This window comes from Notamacropus eugenii, chromosome 2, assembly GCF_028372415.1.
Source record: "Notamacropus eugenii isolate mMacEug1 chromosome 2, mMacEug1.pri_v2, whole genome shotgun sequence".
Taxonomy (NCBI): Eukaryota; Metazoa; Chordata; class Mammalia; order Diprotodontia; family Macropodidae; genus Notamacropus; species Notamacropus eugenii.
This window is the reverse complement of record NC_092873.1, coordinates 68,724,036-68,733,998: the sequence shown is the minus strand read 5'-3', so window position 1 is coordinate 68,733,998 and position 9,963 is coordinate 68,724,036. Positions and strand designations below refer to the sequence as shown.

The following is a 9,963-nucleotide window of genomic DNA, read 5'->3' as shown; positions in this document are numbered from 1 at the left end:
AGCTGGAAGGCCCATTCACCACTGGGGAATCAATGGCCCCACCAATGGCACTATACCACTTTGCAAGGCTTTCAGTCCAGGTGGAGGACAGAGGGACAGTCTAGCCAAGAGCTGGCTGGCATGGAAGTTCAGCAATGCCCTGTTGTCTATGCATCCAGGTGAAACTAATCTTGAGCTTTGAAGCCTACATCATCCCTGCTGTTGTTTTCATCCAGAGGGGGCTAGCCATGTTCTTTGGGGCTTTGTTTCTAGCCTCTAGATCATAATCCAAGGGACACCATGGTGGCTGCTGAGGAGATGAGGATCATTTGGACACCTTGAGCAGAGAATCACCCTGGACAGTCACAGCTTTGGGATGAGGAGAGATCAGAACCTGAGAATGGCATTTGTATAAAACACACCCTATGACTGTCAAGAAGAGGCCATGCAAAATGCATACAGTTGGGCATCACAAGATATTCTCCAAAGAGGAGTTTCCTAATATTAAAAATATGTACATTTGTCAAATTCACCCCCAATGAAGCCCTTCTCCAACATGTCATGTGTAGTACGAAGATGATCCTGGGTTCTCCAAAGCTAGGCCACTGGGGCCCAAGTTTGGGACAGTCCTGACAAGTTCAAAAAACTTTCATGATCTCTCTTTTGGTCTGTTTCTTCTTTCACAACATGACTAATGTGAAAACATGTTTACATGATTGTACATATATAACCTCTATCAGACTGCTTGACATCTTGGGGAGGGAGAGGAAGAGGGAAGGAGAAAGAATTTGGAACTCAAAATTTTATTTAAAATGAATGTTGAAAACTATCTTTACATTAATTGGAAAAATAAAATACTATTTACAAAAAAACAAAACTCGTTTTACAGTGGAGACACCTGGGGCCCAGTGATGGTTAAGTGACTTGTCACAAAGGATTGAAAACCAAGTCTTCTTGCAGCCTGGACTGGCGCACTCTCCACTTCCCTACCCTTCCTCTATTCCTGTGATGCTAGAGCCGGTCTTCCTTCCACTGAGCCATGCATGTTTCTCTCTCTCTCTCTCTCTCTCTCTCTCTCTCTCTCTCTCTCTCTCTCTCTCTCTCTCTCTCTCTCTCTTTCTCTCTCTCTCTCTCTCATACACACACACACACACACACACACACACACACACACACATATGCACAAAACACCTCTGAATTACCAAAATATGCACAACTAGCTGTGTGGCTCCTTGATTTCCCTGGTGCAGATCAACACCCCTTTGAGCCTTTGTGAGTGGTCAATGCTTGGGTAAAGAACCTCTCCAAACAGGGCTCAGTGGGGTCATCAGGAACCATGAGGCCCAAATTCGAAGTCTTCCTTGCTCAGGAGGACCTGCAAGACTTCACACAGAGGCATCAAGAACCCAAGGTCACTCCCAAAGTGGGAGGAGACACTGGAGGAGAATTTTAGAGGAGACATTTATGAAAAGTCCTACTTTTCATTGTGCCCCCACTACTTCTGTACTCTAAACAAAGGTTCGCTTTACCTACCTCGAGTCCTGGCTCTGGGAAAGGCACTGAACTGTCATACCCTTTCTAGTCATACTTGAGTTTTGGGGATATTCTGAAAAGCCGACCAACTTAGCAAACTACTTATCTCCCTAGGAAGCAAAGCTATAGGATTGGGGAACAGTTGCAAGACTAAGCTTCACTATTGCAGGAGACAGAGGCAGGCTCCCTGGGCATCAGCCAGAGGGAACTTGGGCAGGGGGACAGGGCGAGAAGAGGTTTTTGAAAAGAAGCTCTATGTCAGTCTTGTATTGGGCATCAGACAGCCATCCAGTGAACAGGGTTCATGAATCTACTCCTGGGACAGGAGCAAGAGTTGTCATGACTAAGAGAGTCACTGGGCACCTCAGAGCCCCAGATTTCTCTTTGGGAACATTAAGGCCACCACATACTTCACCAAGTTGCCATGAACCCCAGGTCTTGTAAAACATAAGGGGCCACCAGAGTGGAAGCTACTATCCACGTTGTTATAAAGATGGGGTGGGGGAGGTGATGGGGGAGATAGGTTCCTCCTATCTTTCTACCAGCCATCAGGATCACTTCCCACAACACCTTCTGTGCCAGCCTGAGTTCTGACCAGCCAAGATTTCTTACAGGGCCTTGCTGCCCTCTTAAACGAAGTCCAAAACTGCCTCTGCAGGGAGGCAGAGGCAGAGGAGAGGACAGAGACAGGCAGGCAGACAGAGAGACAGACAGACAGAGACAGGCAGGAAAAATTCTGCATGAAATCTTTAACATTGGGTCACTGGCACAGGAGAAAGGAGGCAGGCCAAGAGTGGTGGCAGCCCAGGAATCTGCAAGGATCTCAGTCTGTGGATGGCCAGCCCAACCAGGCTCCGGAGGAGGAATGAAAACAACCAAAGGAAAAAGGGAAAGAAACGGGAAACACAGAGTTAATAGTTGAGGCAGGGTCCAGGACAAAGGCATTTCAGTATGTGAGAAGGGGCCCCTTTGAAGGGGAAAAAAAAGTCTCTTTCCTCTGCTTTTTAAAAATTTCTTTAGAAGATCTAACGGAGATTTTCCAGCTGAACCCCACCCTTCCCTGGCCTCCCTTCTGGAGAAAGCAATGTACCCCTCCCCCTGCTCCGCAGCAGGCGGGGGGGGGGGAGGGGGGGGCAGCCTGGCCCCCTGCCTTAGGGCCGCCCAGGAGGATCGGTGGATCTACAGTGACACCCAGCGGCCCTTGTGGGCCAAGGCCGCCTCAGACCCCAAAGTGGTGACACCCAGGGGGAAGGAGAGGAGGAGAATTATAAAGTAGGCAGGGACTTACTTGAGGGCCAGACAGCTGGGCAAGGCAGAAGTTTCGGCCACTCCCAACAGATTTTCTCTCTTCTTAAAAAAAAAAAGTCCATTAGGATTGCGAGAACAGCTCGGAGGAAACGGATCCCAACTTTTTTCTGGAGAAGATGCTCGGGCCGTACTGAGTCCCGACGCTCCAGAAAGTTTCTTCTCCCCTGCCTGCCAGAGTGTCTCCAGCCCCAGCGCCCTTGGATGACCCACTTCTCAGGTAAGCTGCCCCGACTCTACAGAAACACACTTTCTGGGAGTTGAGTCCCAGAGGAGGAGTCACTTTCTTTTGTAAAAGAAGGTGATGGAGTGGAGGGGGCAGAAGAGAGAGGGAGGGCTGACTTGAAGGACGTTTGCGGATCTAACACATGCCCTGGGCTGCTCCAGGACGCTCGGTCAGCCTCCAGCTCTCCTGCCAGCCCGGCTCCCTGGATCTATTTCAGCATCTCCCCTCTCCCCCACACACACACCTTGGATCAGTTTCATGCTGTCGGGCCCTCCAGAGTCCGGAAAGTGACTAGCCGGGGCTGTGGAGAGAAAACTTTCGGGGAAGGGAAGGGAAGAGAACGGGGAGAAGGGAGGGAAGGCAGACCTTCCGAGGCTGGGCTGAGAACAGCTCCTTGATCCGCCCGCAGACGAAAGCCGCGGGAATTCCAGTCTTTTTTGCTGCCTGCGGGGGCGAGCTAGGCTTCCTAGAGTAGGGCAGAGCCCGAGGTGCTTCCACTCCCAGCCCGACTCCCTCCCCAGCCCCCAGTCTCAGCGGCGGGAACAATGAGGGACCCCCTCCCGCCGTCTCTCTGCCCATGGCATCCCGGATGCCTCAGAGGGCATCCAATCCAGTCGCCTCATTTTAGAGAAGAGGAAACTGAGATCGAAGCCTTCTTTGGGTCCCCTCCAGGCAATTAGCTCTTCATTACGCCCTGTCCTCTCCTCCGCTGGACTCTACCCCGCAGCTTAACACTCTTAGAGCTCTGCAAGAGGCCCTCTGGGTGATGGTGTCCTGGGTGGGGACCCTCTCCCTGCTGTGGCCGGTGGTGGCGACAAGCTCTGAACCTTTGGGGTTTGGAGGCTGGGCACAGGGCTAAGTGCTGAGTGATTCCTTGCTGACTGGAGAACTCATCAGTCGGATAATAACTGACATAAAATCCAGTCAGTGGCCTTTTCCCTGGAGTTGATGCTTTTCTGACAAAACTTGAGCTTGGGGACTCCTAGCGAGGATAACGCTGCCTCATTCAGAATCGGGCAGACCTGAGTTTGAGGAGTGCCTCTGACACTAGTTGAACAAGTTACTTAGCCTCAGTTTCCTCATTTGTAAAATGGGTTCAGGAATGCCTGTCCTGCCTGCCTCAAATGATTGTTGTGAATTTCAAATGACACAGAGAAAGTGTTTTTGCAAATGCTAAAGCATAATAGAAATATGATTATGATGGTCAGAGACCATGGCTTCCTTCTGGTAGTAGGGGTCAGTCAGCTGGGGGGAGGGGAGGAGAAGAGGGGGAAAGGGGAGGAACTTTTCTGCCTTGAATTGTTGGGAGCAGACATTGGTGTCCACAAAGACTTGTCTATCTGGTCAATGGTGCCTCTGCATAAGGGAGTCAGGATCCTAGATATCAAGGTAGAACAGACTTTGGGGACTCCAGACCAGAAGAGAAATATGAGGCCCAAAGAAAAGGTGCTTTAGGGCCCAAAGTGTACAGACAGTAGCTGACTGAGCTGAGCCAGGATTTGAACCTAGGTCCACATATTTTATTGTCTTCCCACTGGTACTGAGACTGCCCAGGACACCCTGCTTTCAGGACTGTGTGAATCCCCAGGTAGATTTCATCTTTCAGGCAGGAGCGCCCAAGGGACCCTGGAAGGACTGGGAAGTGAGCCGCCTCCTTCTTCTCCCTGGCTTTGCACCCTTTTCTCCTGTTCTCAGGATATTTGTACTCAGGGAGACACCTGGGAGCCTGCTTGGAGCTCTGAGGCTCCAGGATGAGGAGGGGGCTCATCTTAGGCAGCAAAAAGGATCAGGGGGGATGAGCAAAGCCAGGGGCCAAGCTGGGTGTGCTGAGCAATCCCACACTCAGCCAACATTCACTAAGCATCTACTGTGCTGGATCTGGAAGGCCACCTCATCCAACCTGGCCATTCTACAAAGAAGGAAGCTGAAGCCTAGAGACAGAGGAAGTGACCTCAGAAGGTAACACAACTAGTGAGTGGCTTAGGTGGGATTTGAATTCAGGTTCTCAGACTCCAAAGCCAACACTCAGTTGTGTTCTTTCTTTGCCTGGACAGAAGAACATGCACATGCAAGTGTGAGCTTAGTCAGTGGACAGAGGGCTAGACCTCAGTACAAATGTAGTCTCTGATGTACTCTCCTAACTGTATGACCCAGAGGAAGTCACTTAGGGATGGCCCCTAAGCCTTTATTTAAAGGCAGTGGGTTACAGAGGAGAGTGCTGGATCTGAGGTCAAAAGTCAAGGCTGGGAGACCTTATAAGACTCTCTCTTCTCTGGGTCTGTTCCCTCATTTGTAAAATGAAAAGGTGGGACAGACCAGCTCAGAGGTTCTTGCTAGCTCTGCCTCTAGTCCTGGGAACTACTGAGTGTGGATGCTCCTATGCAAGTGTATGTGTGAGACAGAGAGAGAGTGAGTAAGGATAGGAATGAGAGTATTATGTGATAGTGTATGTAAGTGTGAAAGTGTTGTTTGACAGTATGTAAGTCTATTGTGTGAATGTGTGTGTGTGTCTGTGTGAATATGGAGTGTGAATGTATGTGAGTCTGTAAGTATTTGATAGTATGTGAGTGTATTGTGTGAACGTGAGTGTGAATGTATGTAAATATGTATGAAAGTATAAGAGTGTGTATATATGTGAAAGTGTGTGTGAGTGTATGTATGTGTGTGAAAGCATTATGAGAGTAGGTGTGCATGCTCGTGTGTATGTATGTGAGTGGATGTATGAGAGCGTATATAAATATGTGAGAGTTGTGCGTTGTGAGAGTGTGTATGTTTGTGAGAGATTGTGAGTGAATATATGTATGAATGTGTGAGTGTGCGTATTGTGCAAGTGTGTGACAGTGTTGTGAGAATGGGTGAATGTATGTGAGTGTGTAAGAGTGTGAGAGTATTGTGAGGGTATGCGTATATGTGTGAGGGTGTGTATATTGTGAGGGTATGTGAGTGTGTGTGAGATGGTCTGGTAGAGTGTGTATATATTGTGAGGGGGTGTGTGTCTGTTGTGTGTGTGAGTTTGTGTGTGTGTGTGTGTGTGTGTGTGTGTGTGTGTGTAATGAGCAGTTCAGTGTCTGATCTGTTTGACCCTCAGGCGCTCTTGATGGGCCTTCTGAAGAACCTGGTACCTGCTTGGTGGCCCTGGGGAAGCCCAGTATTCCATCTGCATCCACACGGATGGAATCTCGCGGGTCCCTCTCCTAGAATTACAGCAACTTTGCTGACTTGACTGAAATGCAAATATGCTCAATCTCCAGGCCAGACTCACTTTGAAAAGTGCCCATGGGCTTTGCTGAAAGCGCTACGGCCCAAGGGAGGGGGAGGGGTTCCCTGTTCCCGGGTTGAGATGGGATTCCAGCCCAAGGGCTCTCATGCGCATGAGCGACGGGGGCTAGGGGAGGGCCAGGTCACCCTCCAACATGGGATGGGCTGAACGCCCCCACTTTGGAAAAAAGAGAGGGCACAAGACCTTGGCTAAGAGCGGTAGAAGGGGACTGAGGCAGGAGAATCCTCAGACGTTTAAGTTGGAGAGGCAGAGGGGATCCTGGCCGGAACTCAGGATGGCAGACTCGGAAAGTCTTTCACATCTTAGATGAGAGGTGGTTAATAAAGCACACTCGAGCACGTGCGTGCATACGTGTGCACACACTCACGGGAAGCTCATTCTCTTCCCATGAGTCGCCTCCCAACTTGGGAGCGATCCTGACAGCGGCCCAGAGTTCGTGCGTCGGGCGGGGTCCAGGCTGGGTCCAGGCGGGGACATCCCTAGCTCTTCAGCCCGAGGGATGTGGGGGTGGAGGAGGAGAAAGGCACAAAGCGTCCTCTCGCGGGTTGGGGCGGGGTGTGAATATCTCACCTGGACAGTAACTAACGGAAAACTGTGAGGAAAGATCCCCAAGGAGAAACCAATCCGGACTTTGCCACAGGGAAGGGCAGTCCTTCTAGCCTGGCTGCCCATCAATCAGCCAATCAACAAGTTTGTATTAAGTGGGTAGGAGGAAGGAGGAGGGGGTCTTTCAGGTGTAGACCCCCTTCTGCGCCGCCTTCCAGGGTCTGCTCCGAAAGCGGTCTTGGAGCTTTCCCTGGCAGGAAAGGGTAGATGTAGAGTTGGGTCCGCTCCCAGATCCCCCTAGAGGCTGGTTCTCACCTTCTTCCCCTCTCCAGACTTTGCATTTACTTTGTACCTCTCTGTCTGTCCCTGCACCCTAAGGAAAGAAAAGTCTGCTCCCTTACGAGACTTTATTTTGTCCGTATCTCCATGGTGGCCGGCCCATAGTAGATAGCTTAAGAATGTGAACTGGATTGAATTGGATGGGTTTGGAGTTTCTAGGTTTTCTTGTAGTCCAGCCCCTACCTAAACAAAAAACAAATCCCCTACCATATCCATAATTTCTTCCTATCAGCTGTATCATCCAGATACTACTTAAGATGTCCAGTGACAGGAAGCAGGCTGCCTTTCTGGACAGATCTCCAGTTAGGAAACTTTTAGAGTCTTAGAACATTAGAGATGGAAAAGCCATTACCAAACATCTGACACTGTGAGTCCAAAGATGGTTGGAGACACAAGCATTTCAGGATGTGAGGAGCTAAGTGACTGATAAGGAACTGGGACACAGGTGTCCTGACCTCCAGTCCCGAGCTCTTCCCAGTACCTCCCACACCCTTGTATAGAACTGAAACTGGTGTATTTCTTCTGGTCTTCTACTAGGTCTGTCCCCTGGAGCCAAGTCTAGAGTGTGTTAGTTAGAAAGGGTCAAATAAAAATGGAGCCTGGGACAAAGCTGGGGAGTAGCCATCACCAGACAGCCAATGAACAAACCCACCCAGAGACGGAGTGGTCAGATAACAGAAAACCTGGGCAGGAGTCAGAATGGACTGGAAGGGAGATAGGGGAGAGGTCAATGCAGAGAGCCAGGCCTGACCAGAGAGGACCTGAGCTAGCTGGTGGCTGTAGGAGTGGGGAGGAAGGAGCACAAGGTGCCCTGGAATTCTCTCTCTTGGCTTTCTCCTTCACACCTATGGCTTCACTTACCAACTCTATGCTGGTGACTCCCAAGACTTCAGTCCAGCCATCTCTTCTGAGCTCCATCTGTCACCCAAGGCCCATCAAAAACTTGCTCCATCTTTGTCCCCACCCCCAATCCTGCCCTCCTCTCATCTGTCTGCAGCTCCACCCTTCACCCCCACCCTTCCATCTGTAATCTTTGCCCCTTCTCCCTCCCTCATCTTCCTTAGCCAGTCAGTAATCAGCTCCTTGGGATTTCATTTCTGAAACATCTCCTAGATTCCCCCCTCTCCTCTCTGTCTCTGCTGCCCCTCCTAGCTGCCCAACTCATCTCCACCTACCTGGTTGACTTACAGCCTCCCTCCACTTCCCCTTTCATATTACTTCCAGAATGACTTTTATTTTTTTCTCCTCTCAACTCTCTCTTTCTCTCAGCTAACAAGAAAATGGAGGACATTTTCTTTCTTTTACTTTGGGGGATGATGTCCTCTGACCCCCTCCTTTACCTTCTCCTATAATTACTCCACCTTCTCCTGTAATTCCCATGGAATAGTGATACTGATACATTAATATATTAATTGATATACATATATACATATTGATAAAGGAACCCATAGTCCCCACCCAAATCTCAGACATATGAGATACTCTGACTAGTTATGGCTATGACTGAATTATAATCTGAAGCCAAGCCACTGGTTTGAAATAGATGGCCATAAAAAAAAAACTCTACCTAATTTAGCTTACTCCATTCCGTTCTGACAGCATTACCAAGTATGTGCAGAATGACCTTTCTTACTCACAGCTCTGACCTCTCCAAGGACAGCCTCTCACCCAAAATCCACAGTGACTCCCTAGCACTCACTGAGTTCAATCCAACTTCTTCTGCTTAGCACTGAAGGCCCCCCACCACTGAAACCACCCTATCCTTCTCAGTTGTCAGACGCTGTCCAGAAAAACTGGATGCCTTTGCCCCACCTCTCTGTCAGGATGCACTGAATCCTCCTTGTGCCTAGAACATCTTCCCTCCTTCTCTTTGCAGGGCCTATTGAGGGCCCATCCATTCTTTAAAAGATTAAGGACAGGGACTGATGTTTCCCTGGTTTAAGAAACTCCCAGATGAACAAAGTTCCTCTACTAGTGAAGGCTGGCACTGACTCTGTAGCCATAGGCTTAGGGGTTGCCTGGAACATTCACTGTCTGAACTGGGAGCTTCCTAGGCCCAAGGCCAGGTCTGTCCACTAGGCTACACTGTCTCTAAGACTACCTCAAACAGAACCCCCTTCTCTGGACCAAACCTACAAAGCACATTACGATGACTCGGGGGCTGGGGAGTAGTGTGCTCTGATGCTTCACTCTCTTATGAGACTGTGAGCTACTTGAGGCCAGGTAGAAGGATTGAGCATCATGAATCAAAGAGGATCCAGGATTGGTCAGTCAAAAAGTATTGATTAAATACCTATTACATAGCAGGCACTGTGCTGGGCACCAGGGTACAAGTACAAAGAATGCAATGATCCCTTCTCATGAGGGAGAGATCACAAGAATATATGAAAATGTATACAGCATAAGTATAAACTGAGTAAATACACCCAAACTCCATAAATCCAAGGTCACTGGGGGAATTGAGGTGGGGAGAGACAGGGAAGGGCTTCCTGCAGCTGTGCCTTAAAGGAAGAGAGGGTTCTGTGAAGCCAAGGCAAGGAGGGAGTGCCCTCCCGACATGGGGGATGGCTGAGGCCAAGGCCCGGAAACTGGAGACAGTGTGAGGAGCAGAGAGAAGGAGGAAGGCCAGAGAGATCAGTAGGAGCCAGCTCGGGAAGGGCTTTGAAATTTGAACAAGAGAGTTTACGTTTGATTCTAGAAAGCCACTTGTACAGACTGGACTCCATGGTCTGAACTGGGCCTGAGGAAAGTCATG

The 9,963-nt window shown here is 49.6% G+C and overlaps 1 protein-coding gene across 2 annotated transcripts in view; it reads left to right on the top strand.

Annotated features, from left to right (window-relative positions):
* Positions 1-2,761: 2,761 nt before the first annotated feature.
* COL6A2 (collagen type VI alpha 2 chain) overlaps positions 2,762-9,963 on the top strand; it is a 49,192-nt gene continuing 41,990 nt past the window's right edge. For both annotated transcript variants that reach the window (XM_072640792.1, XM_072640793.1), the window contains exon 1: positions 2,762-3,037. The gene's annotated coding sequence lies outside the window, so the exon portion shown is untranslated. The remainder of the gene's footprint in view (positions 3,038-9,963) is intronic.